This window comes from Trematomus bernacchii, unplaced genomic scaffold, assembly GCF_902827165.1.
Source record: "Trematomus bernacchii unplaced genomic scaffold, fTreBer1.1, whole genome shotgun sequence".
Taxonomy (NCBI): Eukaryota; Metazoa; Chordata; class Actinopteri; order Perciformes; family Nototheniidae; genus Trematomus; species Trematomus bernacchii.
Window position 1 is genome coordinate 1,438,647 of NW_022987778.1, and position 19,288 is coordinate 1,457,934.

A 19,288-nucleotide genomic window follows, 5' to 3' on the forward strand; every position below is an offset into this window, starting at 1 on the left:
TCCGTTAAAGCAATTTAGCATCATATTATCAGATGATAATCTAGAGGTTATGATATTATAATCGCAATATACATCAACATTTCCCAACATATGCCTTGGTTTATATTGTGCATCCCTATATTTACCTGATACCGGATGTTTGTTGTGAGGGCAAATTGAGGAATTATGGCCACTTATTTAAACTTGTAAAAGCATGCTTGTCCAAACTGTACATAAGTATGTGTTCAAAAAGACTTTCTAAGCATGCAGATTGCAGTCAAAGTGCCTCTTTATCCGGTAGGAGGTGGATGTTTGGTGTTCTGGTTTCAGCAACTACAATTACAGCCTATATTATTCCACAGTACATTTCCCGCTGTTCCTTTTGCAACAGTATAATCTTTCTCAATAAAATATTTTGCGGCAGTTTCAGCTTTTATAGCTCTACAAATAAACTACAATTCTGCAGCATTTAGAGGATATAATGCTGTCTGCAAAACCAAGCCTGTAATTAGTACAATGGGGTTGACACAGATGTGACAGCCAGCTGTATTATAGGTTTGCAGTGGCATGTTTTAACTGCTACCAACGGCCTGTCACGAGCGTGTTGACAAGCCTCACCGTTCACTGCTGAATTTGGGTGTGACAGTTCGTTCAACATATTTGAGTATGCACCCTCCTTACTACTTTAGCTCCTTATCTGTGACATCTCCTGTCTGTCTGTGTGTGTGAGTGTGTGTTTGTGTTGAGGGGAGGGGGGGGGAGGGGAGGTAGGGCTATGTGTCTGTTTTGCAAATGTACATGCTTGTGAGGGTTGCAATTTTATGTGTTGACAATTTTTTTTTTTGACAACTTTTTTTGTTTCTAGCTTTTTAATCATTCTTTAAAGAGTCCCTATTATGCTTTTAGGGCATTTTCCTTTTTCTTTTATTGTTTTATAGGTTTTTGTAAATGGTCTCCAAAGGCTAAAATTAGAGTTCACGCCTGAAACGTCTCCATTGGACTCCTTTGTTTACTTCCAGAAAATAATTACATCACTATGTAACACTTGGGCTTCTATTGGCTAGCGATCCAACACATTGTACGGGATAGGCTAAGGGGCGGGACATCTCTAAACTGTTGACCAATCACAACAGAGCCAGCCAGCTAACCAATCAGAGCAGACTGGGCTCTGGTTTCAGACAGAGGGTGAAAAGAGGTGCTGCAGCACAGGCAGTATGAGAAAAGTAAAGAGCTTTTTGAAAAGCATGGAGACATGTCCCTGTATAGACACTACATACTGATATGAACCTGAAAATGAACAAAGTAGGGCTCCATTAATTACATATTTTTTATAATTTATTGGAAGAAATGCGATTTATATAATATTGAATGTAACGTATACAAACTCACTCTATAAAATAGTACAAACATGTAAATGTAATGGAAAAATGGTTGAGAAGCTTATCTTGGAGACCAGCGAGTTCAACGTGCAGTTTAATCCATAATGCCTGATCCAAGATTGCAACAGAGTTGTAAAGGAATAAGGGGTCCAACTTAATCGCTTTAAGACCCCGGCTTATTCCAACAGAGTTTGTCCTGTTCTTTTCAGAAAGGAAAACATGTGCTCATGCATCGGAGTCCATAGTATGTGTTTACCTCAGAAAGGCCAGGCTCTGTAGACTGTGCTGTGGGGGGTTATTTGCACAGTGCAAAACGTCACAATAGTCTTTAAAGGAAGGTGTGCATTGAGGGGAAGGGCTCAGGTGAGGACTTGTAGAACCTGCCTGCGCCGGGCGATTACTGCAATACAACAAACATGAAGCAGCTATCATTTATTTCCAAGGCGGTGACACATGAGCGGTGTGCATCAAAGCGTGAGGGTGTGTTTTTATACCTGCTGTAATAACTCTTAGTGCTGCGGTTTAGCTCCTGTTGCCAAGATCATTAAACCTTCCGAAAACAAGAGGAAGCCAAGAAATCCAAATGCATATCATGACAATACAGTCACTTTTGTTTTCCTCTCAACCCTGTAAGGACTTGATGCTCGGGTGAAGGGCACAACAATGTCGATAATGAAACGAAATAGGTCCCTAAACCTCTTAAGGCTTATGTTACAGGCGTGCTTTAATGTAATGACATGGAGGCATGCAGAGACTGAGGCTGAGAGTAAGCCTCAGGTTAGCCCTCTGTCAGCTGTGGAGACGGGGTTAACTGTGGCAGGAGAAGCTTGTTAAAATGAGCCGCACGATTACAGGAGAGATCTGCTACTTAAGGACCGGAGCAGGCTTAACTCACATGACAGGAGACAACAGCTGACAAAAGCTGAGGGGGAGGGGGGGGGGGGGTCACAGTGCAAACAGAGGCTAGGGGCCACTTTACTGAGGAGACAAGTGTGGCGCAGAAAGATTGAAAAAACACACGGACAGTAATGTGTTTCCTCGTTGAGTTAAACAAACTCCAACTATACTTATTTTGAGTCTTAAATAAAGCACAAATATATTTTTTAACCTGATAATTTGCATTCTTTGCCTGTTTTTATCAGATCTACTGTAAATAATAACGATAACTCTGGCTTTGATATAAATCCTGACAAGTGTAGACTGTACTGTCCAAATATAGATACTTCATCTACGTTTTTTTCGTTTTCTTCTTCGATACTTTTACTCCACTAAATCTCAGGTAAATATTTACATTTTTACTCCAAGCTACCCAACTGTATTTAAAGTAAGTAACTAAAACACCTGCAATCGTTATGAAAAGACGAAAAACACCTAGATCATTTAATATAGTTTTCAATGATAATAAGAATTAAGGATCCAATATCGTGAATCCACGAAATGCAAAATCAGGCAAAAATATATTATTATTTTTCCAAATCCTACATCCTACCCTAGTTGTCAGTGCACATACAATAACCATGATCACTGGGAGTTGGTCCTTGTCATTTCTTATTTTTAAATAACTCAATATTTTGCAATTTATCTGAAGAATCCATATAATATTCTATCGCGATGAAGCATGTGATTAGCAGCACAGATGTTTAAAAAAATAAATAATCATGACTGACGGGCAATATTATTACACCAAACCTTATGTTACAACAATGGGAGGAAGTAGAGAAGAGCTTGAGTCACACACACACACACACACACACACACACACACACACACACACACACACACACACACACACACACACACACACACACACACACACACACACACACACACACACACACACACACACACACACACAGAGATTCCCAGGAGCCGGGGTCAGCTCCCTCCTGACAGACGGACTTGGCTCAGTGGATGTGAACAAAGCTGGAGGTCTGCAGAGGATTTAGACTCGTCAGAGCTTTGTGTTTGCATGGTGACGCCCTGGGTAACGAGCACGCATCTCAGCGACCCGTATCCACACACACACACACACACCAAAGGGAAGGTAAAAATAAAACCTGACTATTATCAGTAATAGTGTATAGTCTGAGTATTTTGGAACAATGATGACTTGTGTTGTGTGCATCCTGTCGCTGTGATCCACATTGTATATTAGAGGAATGGCCTGAGGCTCATCTCGCTGTATTGCTCCTCTCCTCATGCCACTTGTCTCTTATGTGTTAGCCAAAGTGTTAAAGTGTTGCCCAAGTTACCCTCACAGAGCTGTGAATAACACCCACTCCCCCTGTAGCACTGGTTAGAGAGGAGTGTGTGTTTCCAACCTGCTTTGAATAGACGCGGCTCATTACACTGTGAGATTACATTATCTGACATCACTTTGTTTTTATGATACTGTAATGAGTGCACTCAGGCTGACGGACAGTTTTATTTATGATGGTGCAGTAAAAGTTGGTGATAGATGTGTTTGATCTCTGCACCTGTACTGTAGTTAACATGTAAGCATTTTAAATTGTACTAAATGCATTACCTTGTTTGGTCTATACAATGTAAAGAGACAATTCTCTTTTTGCAGCAGAGCTTGAGGTGATGTCTTTGGTTGGCTTGGTTCCTCAAACCCAACTGTTTAAACCCAATATATTCTTTTAACATGATGAAGAACAGAACATAGCAGCACATTCTCACATTTGAGAAGCTGGTACCAGTCAATGTTTGGCATTTTTGCTTCATAAATGACTTTTATTTACATTTTCTGTTAATTACAAACCGACTAGTTAACTGTTTGTTTCAGCTCTGATCTCTGAACTTACAAGTACTTACAGTTTTAACAATTAGTCCATTCATTGAAAATAAATAAATGAGCAATTAAAGATTTTAGAAGACTGTAATGATCAGATATTCAAATGTATCTTGACTTTATATATTTATTTTGTAACTTTCTATTTATTTCCATGGTTTGTACTTTGCGCAAAATACAAAGCTTATTTTTCACAGGCAGTATAAGAAAAACAAAACAATAAAACATGCTTTACCATATGCCTAAAATAAAAATAAATAATACAAAAATAGAACAAAAATAAACAAACGACACCAGATAAACGTCCAATTAAATTCATAGTCATAGGAGACTATATTAAAAGTTAACCAACTTTATTTAATTGTCCTGCTGTCGTAACACAGCAATTTGTTTGCTACATGTCTAGGGTTTAACCAGCGTGCCTCTCTTTCTAGACAGAGGGCTCTCCCGTTCCAACACGATGCTAATCATAGCCTTCAACTCAACCCCAGAATAGCCCGACGACCGGCCGCAGTTATCTATATCACAACCTCCAACGAGTCAGCACATTTCTGCAGACGCATCTGCACCTTCCACTGTGGACCACATGTGGACACGTCTGTGACTCCTCCTCTTCCCCCTCTTCCTACCCAGGGTGTCCACGGGGTCTTAAAAAGTATTAAAAGTTGATAAATAAATTTAGCGAAAATGAAGGCTATTAAAAAGTATTAAACGGCATTTTCCAAGGTATTACATTTTGTAGCTTGTTTTCAATAAGTATATGAATGGTCCAAAGAGGTTGTATTCTACAGTCTGCCTGAATGTAATCATTGCGTAGGTGTGTAGTGTGATTCTGTGTAGTTTATTTATGGCATCCCGTTGGATTTGACGTCATCTGAACAAGACATCGCACGCTCACTGCTTGATAGCGCGCGAAGGTCCGTTTACGCCGGTTGTTAAACAACATCGTTATGGGGAAATGCAAGTTTGCGTCCAAATGGTTGAAAGATAAGGAGGAAGGACAATCAATACTGTATATAGTCAATGTGAGGTAAAGTGTGTCGCCAAGGTAACCGGTTAGAACTCCAAGTGGCGATGAGGTCTTAAAATGTATGGAAAGGGTCTTAAAAAAGGTCTTAAAAGGTATTACATTTGACTTCAGGATTCCTGCATATACCCTGCCTACCCCATTATGTAGCACTTAAGAAACAAGCCAGTCAAGCTAAATACGTTGTAATTATAGAGTAGCTTACATGTACTGTACACCACACCCATGCAAATATGTTGTTCCCTGCATTCCTGTCTTTGTCTTTCTCCATTTTTTCTTTTTTGGCATCTTCTTCCTCCAGCACTCCTCAGTCTGTGTGCTCAGCCTTTTCCTCGCCTGTCCAGTTAAGGGGCTCAGCTAAAACGGAGGAGGGTCTAAATGTGGATGTGGAGCTGGAATAGGATGTGGATGTAACTTTAACTTCCATCATCAAACTGACAGCAGAACGTCAGAAATATCGCTCAGACGGACACAAATAGCCCTGTTTGCACAACGAGCTGCCACCTTGTTGTGTGTGTGTGTGTGTGTGTGTGTGTGTGTGTGTGTGTGTGTGTGTGTGTGTGTGTGTGTGTGTGTGTGTGTGTGTGTGTGTGTGTGTGTGTGTGTGTGTGTGTGTGTGTGTGTGTGTGTGTGTGTGTGTGTGTGTGTGTGTGTGTGTGTGTGTGTGTGTGTGTGTGTGTGTGTGTGTGTGTGTGTGTGTGTGTGTGTGTGTGTGTGTGTGTGTGTGTGTGTGTGTGTGTGTGTGTGTGTGTGTGTGTGTGTGTGTGTGTGTGTGTGTGTGTGTGTGTGTGTGTGTGTGTGTGTGTGTGTGTGTGTGTGTGTGTGTGTGTGTGTGTGTGTGTGTGTGTGTGTGTGTGTGTGTGTGTGTGTGTGTGTGTCCAAATGGAGGTGGAATTATTAAACGTTATGAAATGTAATATCTCAGACGGGGCAGCATCATTTTCAAAAGGAAAACCCCAAAAGCATTATAGGGTCTCTTTAAAAAGTGATGAAAATGTGACTCCTTATGTTAAATAAACTTCAAGTGATGCATCTCAATACTACCTGACTCACATCATCTGTGTAGTACAACATTTTAGCACCCTGTTCTTCCTCACCCTCACCCTCCTCTCACACCTCGTGCACTGTGAGCTTGTCAGACCCCTCCCTGTGTCAGACAGTCTTTCACCTAAAACACATGCGTGGATTTCCACAGTGCTGAAGGCAGTGTATGCAAATGCTCTTTCCACCACCTGCTGTTATCGTGCAGCAGCTGTCTGCATCTGCATATTCATGAGGGGTCACTCATTAGAGTTTTGCTGCAGGTGTGAACATGCAACGTGGGTGGTGTTGATGGTGTCGTTATTAAACTTCTCCGTGTTGATTGGCCACCCGCTGGAAAATAATCTCAGGAAAATAAAAGTGTGACAGAGAATGAGATGCAAAGGGTTAACCGAGCAGCAGCACTGACTTCCACCTGACCTCTGATGTGTTTACCTAACATATTATCTGCTATGGCTGCCCTGAGAGCTGCAGATGGTGGCTGGACGATGTGTCCTTCGCACGCACGCACGCACGCACGCACACACACTTTGAAGGTGAGCTTTTGTGTCGCTGGCTGGTTGACACAGAGATGGGACTCTTGTGTCAACAGCACATGGTTGAATGACACTGCAGTCCAGGGCTGACACAGCAAACACTAAAGTGGAATTTCTCGGTATATGCATGCACCCAAATGCACCATGTTGATATTAATTTAATGAATACAAGCTTAAATATAATTAGACAGTTATAAAATACAAGAGTAAAAGTTACAGTGCAGTGCAAGATATGAAAACTGTAATATGATTAATTAAAAGGCAGTGGCAAATAAATCCGTTTTTAAGTCTTGATTAAAAAGAAGTGAGTTGCAGTGGACCTGCAGTTTTTCATAATAATCATCTTGGTTTGAGCCTATTCTCTCTGCCAATAGTAAAGGGTGACGGAGAGATGCACATGGATTGAAATTGTATGTATAATACAGACATTTTGTCAGTTTTACAAAGCTTTGTCTGCATTCCAACATTTATGTAACCAAGCATAAACACTCATATGGACCAAACTCATTTAGAGTCAGCCGTGCATTTTAGGAAAGTGTGACTGACCTAAAGTGGTTATGCAGTCCGACTATGAAGCTCAATTTCTCCAGTTTCCATGGGGACTTTTTTGACGTGTTATTCCCAATCTCTCTCTCCCCACCATTAACTGTCTCATTCCCAGTATTAGCTACTGGCTGAAACTAGCCAGTAAAAGCCTTTGTCCACTGGGTTTCTGTAGCAGAGAGTAATGCCAGTACTGAATACTGGTATTGAACACCATTGGATTTTTATGAAGGTTTCATAAAAACTCTGACACTCGAACATTACACACCATTAAAATGTCACAGTTCCAGCAGCGATAACACCATGAAGCTCTACTGCTGCTGGATATGTGTCTTTGTTCAAATTAGACTTCCAAAAAGTTATTATCACTCTTCAACAAGTGTTAGTCCAGGATAATCTATTTTAGCCTGAGATAAAATGGGTCTTTCAATATTCACATTGAGCTGTGGATATTTAGTTCCTCTGCATCATCAGCACCACTATCAAGTATGAATCACCAGGTTTGTTTATAGGATGTCAAAATATACACGTGTACTATAAGAGTTTATTTGTTGCACTAGATGATCCAAGTTTAATTAAAACACTCTCGTATTACAGTGGGTTTAACATTAACGTGTGTGTGTGTTTCCACTCCTGAAAAGGATGCATCATAGCACACTGATGTGTCCACAAATACAGTGCATCGTTAACCAGGCTGGACAAAGGATTGAAAACCTTTCTGTAGCATCAGTTTCCATTAGTGTTTCTCACCAGGCTTTGTCAAATTCTGCTTCAGACAGATTTGAGGTGGCAGGTGGGAACAGGGGATTGTACATGAAACTGGACTGAGGGGACTGAACATGTTTGGGTGGGTCATGGCCCTCTTCCAAATGAACTGCACAGGAACAAAAGGATGTAACGGTCTTTGCTACAAAAAGTCTGTAGACTTGGAGTTAACAAATATTTATGACTTTTTAAATTCTTGCTCATTTGTATTTGACGGCAAATTAAATCTAAATGAATCTAAACATTTGGACTGCACAATTATTTGACTTTTTTTTTAAATCTCAAAATGGACTCACTAGTCAGTGTATCATTCAAATCGTAGAAAGCACAATGTGTGTTAAAGGCTAAATATGTGTTAAATGGCCATTTTAAATGAAAGATTAATGCTTAACAAATCATATGTTTGCTTTAGATCATTTAAAATAAAAAATAAATCACATGATGATTATTTCAATAGATTTTTTAAAGATGAGAATTATAATGCAACAATTATAATCCCTCCAATATCTGGAATCAAATTGCAATATCAGACAAAATATTCAGAATTACTTTTTACAAACCCGTAGTCCTACAAACATTTTCAACAATTGAACCTTTCATCATTGTTGAAACCAAAACATGCATTTTAGGAAAGATCAAACACTAAATTTAGTTTGCTCTGACATTTTAAATCGCTGATGTTATCTTTAGAGCCGGTGTTTGTTCTGCTGCAGCTTAGAGTATTTTCAGTCCGCACAGTTAACCTGAATAAACAGCTCATGTTGGTGCAGAGGCTCGTATCAAAATACAGAGCTGGATTTACAGAAACACAGAATTATAGTCGCCCAAAATATGTTTTTCCCCTCAGAAGCCCTCTCTCTCTTTGCATGTGCGTGCGTACAGTGTTCCTCCCACTCTGTCCAAACCCCTCCATGTTGACAGCCACAGATGATCCCTAGCTGACATCGCCTGTTGCTTAACCTCCTCCCCCCCCCCCCCCCCCTCTGGTAATGATGGGGCGGCCTGCTCCCTGACCTCTGACCTGCAGGAAGCGTAAAGCCGTTATCGGCGTGCCACAGGGCCTCGGTGCGGCCTCGTTTGTTTTTGAAAGCACATTTTCCAAAAGGCTGACAAGCTCCAGGATCAGTGGGACATCCGTCCAGAGCAGCGGTTTTCAAAGTGTGAGGCGCGCCTCCCCGGGGGGGGGCGCCAGAGAGCTTCAGGGGAGGCGTAGCGGGAGAAAAAAATAACGAGAAACAGTGAAATCTAGCTCGTTAACTTCAGCTAACTTTATGGGAGGCGTGTGGCGCAGTGGGTTGTGCGTTGGTGTTTGGATCAGGGGGTCACAGGTTCAAACCCCACTGCAGTCAGCATGTCGTTGTGTCCCTGAGACACTTCACCCCAAAGTGCTCCTGTAAGGATTGCCCACAGTATTGAGTATGTAAGTCGCTTTGGAGAAAAGCGTCTAACAAGTGACATGTCATGTAATGCGAGCGGCAACATGGATCGATTTTTAGTGAAGTTACCTAAAGTGAGAGAGGAGACGGCGTCTGGCAGAAAACGTCACTGGCACACTTTTGGCTGTCTGTAGAGAGCGAGTTCCCCCACCTCGCCAAAAAGGCTATAAAAGTGCTCATTCCCTTCACCTCCCTCCACCTACCTGTGTGAGTGCAGGTTTTCCGCATTGACTTTGATCAAAAGCAAGTACGGGTCAAGGCTGCAGCCAGAGGATGATCTGCGTTTATTCCTGTCTACATCAAAGACCCAGACTCATTGTTCCCACTAAGGTAGTGTGTAATAAGGAGGCAAAGTTGACGTTCAGTGTGTTGCCGGCAGCATATAAGGATTTATCCACGATGTTGAAAATGTTAAAAAAATATGTTTAAAACATAAAGATAAAAAGGTTTAAAAAAGTGATTGTTTAATGTTTTAAGGAGGTGATGCTACTCAGCCAATCAAATGGGTGCAGTCAGTGAGTCAGCACGATGGATTCAAACACAGAGACGAGACATGAGGAGAGAAACAGTCGGAGTCATTTCAAATGGCGTGCTCAACAAAGAGCAAGGTAGAACAGCGAAAACAGAGCATTTAATGACATGTTCTCTTCCTGGACCTCTTTGAAATGCAATTGAATACCCCTGCATTATAGCAACAACAACAATAATAATAATAGCAATAATAATTGGGAGGGGGGGCGCGGCTGTTCTTATGTTCTCTGAGGGGAGGCTCACCTTCCCACACTTTGAAAACCCCTGGTCCAGAGCGTTATGAGAGGAAGATGGACCAATAAGCTCAGCCTGTGTGAACCTGGTGTGCAGATGATATAACACTCTGAGCTCTGCAGAGGGCCGGCGGGGGCCATGTTGTTCAAGCTCTGGCCTCCTGTTAAAAACATGATGCATTTGCTCTCTGTGTTGCTGCTCTGTTGAAGGTCTATGGCGATACAAACATGAAAACATTACATATGACTCAATTCCAGTTGTGTTCAGATACACCTGGAGAAACCCCACTTCTATAAACACAACAGAATGGGGTTTTTCCCACTTCTTACTTAGGGCAATGGACCATTTCTTTAGACGAGTGCAAATATGATTTCTTCCTATTGGAGGTCAAACATGATTCAGCAATTATTAGTTTTCCGTGTTTCTCAATAATATAATGATTCTGTTGTGGTTTGATTCCTGTACCACAGTGTTTAAGCGCTGCAGGAAGAGTTTAAAGCTTTGGTCTCTCTCCCCAGAGACAGACATCTGGTTATTGTTATGGGCCATGTAATGATGTTAGATTTGAAACCGCCTTCAGTTATATCATTTGAAAAGCATTGCTTGGTCCAGCAAAGGAGGATTTTGTATGTCGTGCGGACACTTTCACATTGGATGTTGGGCTTCATTGTCCGTGTTAACATCTACATCTTTGTCTTCCATTAAAAGAAAGTGTTTTTTTAAGTAAAGAGAAAATATTGTGACTGAATTTAATTGCTGCACAGACGCTGAAGAAGGTCACTTGACCCGAGACCGAATCTCTCTTCCAACTCCAGTTTGGACTCATTAATATTTCACATCCTCTAAATTGGATTTTTAACCCAGCTTTGTGCTTCTAAGGCCGGGCTGAGTGCTTGCAGCTAAAAAGAGTTTTAAGGAATCATTATATGATAAACTCTTTTTGATGCTGGGTGCAGAAACCAGGGAGTAATCCTGTGACAGGCGGCAGGACCTCCTCTCCTCTCCCTCTCCCTCCTCCTGGCATCCTTTAGCGACCAGCTCTACATCCTGCTGGGATCGGATTATGACTTAATTCTCCTGCTTCCATTACCGGTCACTATGGCAACCGCATCCTTTTTTTGTCACGCAGGGTACTGTGTGTGTGTGTGTGTGTGTGTGGTGTGTGTGTGTGTGTGGTGTGTGTGTGTGTGTGGTGTGTGTGTGTGTGTGTGTGTGTGTGTGTGTGTGTGTGTGTGTGTGTGTGGTGTGTGGTGTGTGTGTGTGGTGTGTGTGTGTGTGTGTGTGTGTGTGTGTGTTGTGTGTGTGTGTGTGTGTGTGTAGTGTGTGTGTTGTGTGTGTGTGTGTGTGTGTGATGTGTGTGTGTGTGTGTGTGTGTGTGTGTGTGTGTGTGGTGTGTGTGTGTGGTGTGTGTGTGTGTGTGTGTGTGTGTGTGTGTGTGTGTGTGTGTGTGTGTGTGTGTGTGTGTGTGTGTGTGTGTGTGTGGTGTGTGTGTGTGTGTGTGTGTGTGTGTGTGTGTGTGTGTGTGTGTGGTGTGTGTGTGTGTGTGGTGTGTGTGGTGTGTGTGTGTGTGTGTGTGTGTGTGTGTGTGTGTGTGTGTGTGTGTGTGTGTGTGTGTGTGTGTGTGTGTGTGTGTGTGTGACAGACGCTGCTCCCAGCTCTTTGTCTGCGGCTGTCGGTGGTCCCGTCTGGATGAATGGGCAGAGCATGAAACCACTTCCAGCTGAGTTTGTGATGCTAAAAATGTCCCCTCTCATCGTACTGCGAGGCACTTAAAAGCATCCACCAAAACCACGAAGAATCCTTGGTATGCATTTTTTCGGCCTTCCTACTGCAGACAGTTCTCCTTTTGAATTCTACATATGTTGGCCTTCTGTATTTTGCAAGGCTGTAGCCAAATTGTAGCAGTCATCAAATATGCTTTGAATACAATGTCTGCTTCTGTATGTTAATGTCCTGCTTCTGCACATTGAGGTGCCTCTCTACCCTCAAAATGCACACATGCAAATACGTATTCAAGCTTTTTTTAAACCCAAATATCCTTTCAGTTCTCGTAGTGTTAAGTATTTCTGTTTAAACCTTCACCCCCCCCCCCCCCCCCCCCCCAAATACACATCAGCTGAGCTCTGTTGCACTAATCCCAATACTGATTTCTTGAATAAAAAGTATAACATGCAACTCTGACCAGATTGCATGTCTTTACAGTTTAGTTGAATTATAGTATGATGCTAACAGTATCTTATTGGTTTGTTTCAGGTGGATAAGTGCTGTGGTAATGTTTAAAATAAGAGACATAGATGCAATGAAATGCAATACAAAAAAGTGTTATTATTAGGACAACATAACTAGAAGGGACTACCTTCTCTTTTATTCCTGGAAATGGGGTTCTAGAAATGAATAAAAGCAAAACAAAATGGTGTACATTTGAGTCAGAAGGTTCAAATTCGAATTCTTTAAATATGGTATAGTGCTATATAAACTATAGTGCAACAATTACTTTTCAGTAGTAGTAGTGTAAGAGCAACCTTTTTTAATTATACTTGGAACAGTAGTTATTTGTCATAGTAATAATTTAGCGATATTACCGACATACTTCAGAAGAAAGCCTTGTATTTACTCACTTATGCAGTGAGTGAAGTAAATACGAGTTGTATTCTTCTCCAGTTTATACAGTTCTTGAACTAATGTCAAATGAAGGACATGTCCTCCTGATTTTTGGATCTATTTCCTTTCCCCTTGTGTTGTTTGAAAGTCCCTTCTCTGAGGTTGCCTGAGTTCAGGTTGTCTTGTTGACTGACTGTGGGATTTGCCTTTTCAGGGCTATGATTGACAGGGAGCTTCAGACATATGACAGCATAATAGCGTCAAAGGCAATTAACATGTCCCTGTAAATTGCAACTTACCTGACCAGTTCTGAATTGTCCTGATGTCGTAAACAGGAGACGCGTCTGTCACATGATGTCTCGTTGGAAATAAGTGTGTCCTACAGTGAGATAAAGCTGTGAAAGGAAACGCGCCCTATCAAATCACCTGCCTTATCAAAGCTAGCCTTTTCCCTTTCTACTTATCTATGATTACAAACACAGTAGATGCCAAACTTCAGTGTCTGGCACAGAGCCAAGTGGGTTAAGAAACACACGGTTTCTTCTATAGTATAGTGGTGCAGGAGGGAGTCCTAAAACCCAGAAGTCAGCATTTGGGCACTTGCTTTTCTCAAACTCAAGGGTTTTCTGGATAGGTTAGAAGCCTGAAAATATGTCTGTGGTTAACACAAGCTGAAGTAAGAATAATGTATATTTGTACGACATTAAAACAAGGTCTATAAATACCCCATACCCCCATGTCTGAAGCTTGTCAAAAAAACGGATGTTGTTAAACGGATGTTGCTTAACATCATCACGCCAAACATTAGCCGACCTTAGCTTAGCGGTGGTGACGTTCGTTACGTCATGTGACCGTGATGTAGTTCGTTTATAGCCTAAAGTTAGATTTTTACTTGTGCATTGAAGTTTCAACAATCATAAAAGTGGTGTTGCTATGGGGAGATTTACCTTCTGAACAAAACATGTAAATAACAACCTTAAAGGTGGGGTAGGTAAGTTTGAGAAACCGGCTCGAGAGCAATGAATATTTTAAGTGCTTTGACAAAAAATCCATTAAAAAAATGTCATCTGTGGAAGCCGTAGTACTGTAAAAAGTACGACCAATCATCTGAGCCGGCCCAGCTAAAATAACTGGATGGCCTACCTGCCTGTCAGCCTTCCATCTGAGCACAAACTTATCTCGTGCCCTCATTGGTCATGTGTGTGTTCGTGTGTGTTGGAGGAGGGGCTCTGTGAGGAAGTCTGAAGGAAGTGGCAGATTTTTTCCGGTTGTGTATTTTCAAATTCTAGCGCACTCGAGCTGGTTTCTCCAAAATGACTTACCCCACCTTTAAATATCGTATTTTCTGTAATAATCTAAAATCCAGAGGAATAATCTCATTTACTTTTGGTCAGAGGAGCCATTGGGATGCTAACTTTAGCTCCAGCCTTCAACAATACGTCATCACTTCCCCGCTCCATTACCTTGTCCTTCTTCTGCGCAGACACCCTCTCACTGTCCCCTTTATGAAGGACAGTCATGCTTGAGGTGAAGTGGGCAGGTGACATCATCCCAGCCCTGCTGCTCTCAGCAGATCTCACATAAAGACTGTCTCTCTCTCCAGTCTGCAGAGCGCTGGCAGAGGAGCTGAAGCTTTTGTGTGCGTGGCTTGGATTTTTGGCTGTGGTTGCACGAACAAAGGTTGCTCTGAATCTTTTTCCCCCCTCCTCTCCATCTTAGCAGCAGACAGGTTCTCTGCAGTATGGAACTGTTTCTCTGCAGGCACATCAAGTAGAGCACAACATTAAAGCATGTGGAAATAAATATGGCTTTGTGTAAATAGTTTCGATGTCAATGTCAAAACCTCCAAAATGGCTAATATCTGGTGTTGATGATTCATTTTGTTGTCTTTTAGATGGAAACTCAAAATATGACTACCATAATAATAAATAGTAGACTCCATTTTCCTAAACTGGAAACATTGACACGCCCAAATTGCTGTTTTATTGTCTTTTTTACATAAAATGAGACCTAATTTATAAATAAGATCATGCTGTATTAACGAAGACTTGACCCTATCAATTGAGACCATCAGCTCGTATGGGAAATGTTGATTGAGGTAATAAATCATGTGAGAATGTGGATCCTTTTTCTCATAGACTTCTATACAATCTGATGTTTCAGCAACCATGCTGACCATTAGAAATAATTAAATAATGTCATTAATTTCATTTTAATACTTAAAAATAAACACACCTTTATATCCTTCACTCCCTGACAGTGATGTTTGGCAACTAAATGATTTATTGACTGCAGTGAAGAGGACTTTGAATTGGGTTGGAGGGGTTGCTCCTGTCTTCATAGCTAGTGTCTGTAATTGGGTTGGAGGGGTTTCTCCTGTCTTCATAGTTAGTGTCTGTAATTGGGTTGGAGGGGTTGCTCCTGTCTTCATAGCTAGTGTCTTTAATTGGGTTGGAGGGGTTGCTCCTGTCTTCATAGCTAGTGTCTTTGAATTGGGTTGGAGGGGTTGCTCCTGTCTTCATAGCTAGTGTCTTTGAATTGGGTTGGAGGGGTTGCTCCTGTCTTCATAGCTAGTGTCTTTGAATTGGGTTGGAGGGGTTGCTCCTGTCTTCATAGCTAGTGTCTGTAATTGGGTTGGAGGGGTTTCTCCTGTCTTCATAGCTAGTGTCTGTAATTGGGTTAGAGGGGTTGCTCCTGTCTTCATAGCTAGTGTCTTTGAATTGGGTTGGAGGGGTTTCTCCTGTCTTCATAGCTAGTGTCTGTAATTGGGTTGGAGGGGCTTCTCCTGTCTTCATAGCTAGTGTCTGTAATTGGGTTGGAGGGGTTTCTCCTGTCTTCATAGCTAGTGTCTGTAATTGGGTTGGAGGGGCTTCTCCTGTCTTCATAGCTAGTGTCTTTGAATTGGGTTGGAGGGGTTTCTCCTGTCTTCATAGCTAGTGTCTGTAATTGGGTTGGAGGGGTTTCTCCTGTCTTCATAGCTAGTGTCTGTAATTGGGTTGGAGGGGTTTCTCCTGTCTTCATAGCTAGTGTCTGTAATTGGGTTGGAGGGGTTTCTCCTGTCTTCATAGCTAGTGTCTTTGAATTGGGTTGGAGGGGTTTCTCCTGTCTTCATAGCTAGTGTCTGTAATTGGGTTGAGATTCATTTTAGCATTGAGTCTCAGATGTCTGTCTTTGTTGTTTCGGACCCTCTGTGTTTGTCCGTTACCGATAGCCAGACATCAGGTCTCCACTGCAGAGACATCATGACCTTTGACCCTGACCCTCACCTGATCTCTGACCCTGGCTGGAGCCCCTAAAATAGATCCCACAACTGTCTTTGTGGCTCTTGTGTTGACACAGTGCTTCTCATTTGACTCTACACGTATTAGGCATGATTGATGATAAACAATGAGATGTATTGATCTGAACTCCTGGATGATGAAATGGATTTACATTTAGCAAGATTTTAAACATTATTATTATTTAAGTAGACACATTTTTCCGACACAAAATCTCAATCCACAGAATGATTACAACCAGTTTCACTTTTTGTGTTATCAATTCCCTTTTTAAAATGTAATCTATGAAACAATAAAAGTGTACTTACTAACACACTCATTAGCTGACCGTTGAGCCTTTTTTATGTGGTGTGTGAGGCTGGAGGATATGATTGAAATCCATATTTATACAATTCTTTTGACTTTCATCAAACTTTTTTAAGGGGAAAATAACAATTTTTCTAATAATTAAAATGTGCTTGCTGTCATTAAGTTGGACAACAAAATCAAGAGTACATCTGAGCGACCCCAGTTTAATTTAAATCTTGTGAAACATGTCTGTAAAATAAATCTTATGTAGAAATCCAAAATGACCTAGTACTTAAGTTCAAAAGCAGCTGCAATTATGCAAATTTCATATGAATGTTGTTATAAATAAGAAACAAATCTCCTTCCAAATCTTGATGGTACAGCAGGAAGTCTCACTTTAATGTACGAACATGCAAATGAGAAGTAAGAGAGTACATTTGGGAAACAGCTTCAGATTCCCGGATGTGACAGTGCTGTGAGAGACAGACAGGATTACACACCCAATTAGAGAGATAAACAGTCTGAAACAAAGCTCCCCCCCCCCCCCCCCCCCCTCCTCTGTGGGTACTGGAGAGGATTAGATTGCTAAAACACTTACAGTGTGTGGAAACATGATTTGCTGTTAATGGCGAATTTGTCATGGAAGATAATTGATTTTCTGACAAAGGATGACGTTTTTGTGCTTTAAAATTCACCGTGGATTTGAAACAATAGAACACGAGCTCCTTTCAGAGAATGAGGAAAGAGGAAATGTGTTTCTTACTCTTCTTTCGTTTATGCAGGGTTTTTTTATTCTGAGGATGTATGACTTTATTTTAAGTATCACATCCAAACAGGTTCTCTCACGCATACCTGAATGCACTTTCACTTTACAAAGGAACTGTAATGTGAAAAGCACATATCTATCTGATTGGTTAGGGTTTCTGATGTTAAGCTACTCATGAAAATATGCTTTCATTCTTTCAAGTTCATATATTGATCGTAGTTTCTTAAGTCCAGAGGAATAAGATTCAGATTCAAGGCTTTTATTGTCATGTGTACATTAGCTACTGTGTAGATATATCAATGAAAACCTGAGGTCACAGGCTCCTCCAACAGTGCAACACAATTAAACAGATACAATAGTGCAAGTAAATACAAATAAAATAGGATAGAAATAGTGCAAGGAGATTCTGTATACAAGTTATTGGAATATGATATATTAGATCATTAATTTGTAAGTTTCAAATGTTATGGATGTTCTTTCAAAAGTTCAGGTGTTGAACAGTCAGAATAATGATCCTAAATGTCTCAATGACAGACAGAAATAACAACCATTAGTCAAGCAGCAAAATATGAATGTACCAAAAACAGCCAGTAGAAGAAATAGGATACTTTGGATTTTAAATTACTATCTTTCATCGGTTACAGTGACTCATTTTGTAGTTATTCATGGTTTTGTGGTGACCTCCAGGCAGGACGTTACCTCTCCTCCCTCTCCTCCCTCCCTGTAATCCTGGCTCTCTGTGGTTGGTGTCAGCGTGGGGCTCCAGTCTCACTCAGACTCACACAATGGCCGCACTGTACTCCCCTCACTGCATTGTTCTGCCTGGGCTTGGAGGCACAATGAGGCTCTTATCCTTATCCGGGCAGCAGAGAGGCTGGGAGCCCGCTCTCAGGTGCTTCTCTTCCAAGCTCGTCTGTGAGCTGAACCCACGAGGAGAGATTGTTTAAAAGTGATGGAAAATATTATCCATTTTGGTCACAATTAAACCCAGTTTGAGGAGAAAATGGATGATGATTCGGCTGTGCTACATGCTTACACTGGACATAAGATGGGGGGGGTCTTCTGGGTATTTCATGCCAGGAATTCATCAGCAAAAAGGAGAGAGATGTTATAGCTTCTGTTAAAGGGGTTATGCTCATTTTCAGGTGCATATGTATATGTAGTGTCTCTACTGTGACATGTCTCCATACTTTAATGTTCAGAAAGCTCTTTATTTCTCTCATACTGCCTGTGCTGCAGCACCTCTTTTCACCCTCTGTCTGAAACCAGAGCCCAGTCTGCTCTGATTGGTTAGCTGGCTGGCTCTGTTGTGATTGGTCAACCTCTTAGAGATGTCCCGCCCCCTTAGCCTATCATGTACAATGTGCACGAGAGTTACATAGGGATGTTACAGAGGTAAGCAAAGGAGTCCAATGATGATGGGCCTAAAGTGAAACAGCTGTATGAAAGTAGATAACTGCATATTGTTCTTGGAACATATATAGTGAAATCGATACATCAAACCAACATTTTATTCCCTCTAGGGCTTTTCTAGAAAATGAGTTCTCATGTTCTCATTATCTCTAAACATCCCCTGAAGGGACGGAAACATTTATTTGATTTACTGATTCAATAACCGTCTTTACAGTGAAAACAGAGTCCCTTTGTGTACACTGCTTCTCTCCACTGTTTATTAGAAATAATGGATCTTGTAACAAAGTATATTTCCTAACCTGCTGAAAGTAAGGAGAGAGACTTTTCATTATGGCTCATTTCAATGTGTTAATATACAAGTTGCTCACTTTCATTGCAGACTGAATACAGACAGAGTTAATCCCTCAGCATTACTGTCATTCAGTATCACACACACGCACGCGCACGCGCACGCGCACGCGCACGCGCACGCGCACGCACACACACACACACACACACACACACACACACACACACACACACACACACACACACACACACACCCAGCTGGCAGCTTTTATGGTACAAAGTATTGGATCAGATTAGGATGTTGACCCTGCAGTCCTGAAAAAAACTAATCTTGAGCAGATCAAAACATTTTGTAATTACTAAAACAAGTTCAGTATGTTCCTGGGATT

General features: G+C 41.4%; 1 protein-coding gene across 4 annotated transcripts in view; it reads left to right on the forward strand.

Annotated features, from left to right (window-relative positions):
* The window catches only part of kif21a (kinesin family member 21A), a 67,255-nt gene that overhangs the window by 2,575 nt on the left and 45,392 nt on the right, over positions 1-19,288 (forward strand). The gene's annotated exons all lie outside the window — the stretch shown is intronic.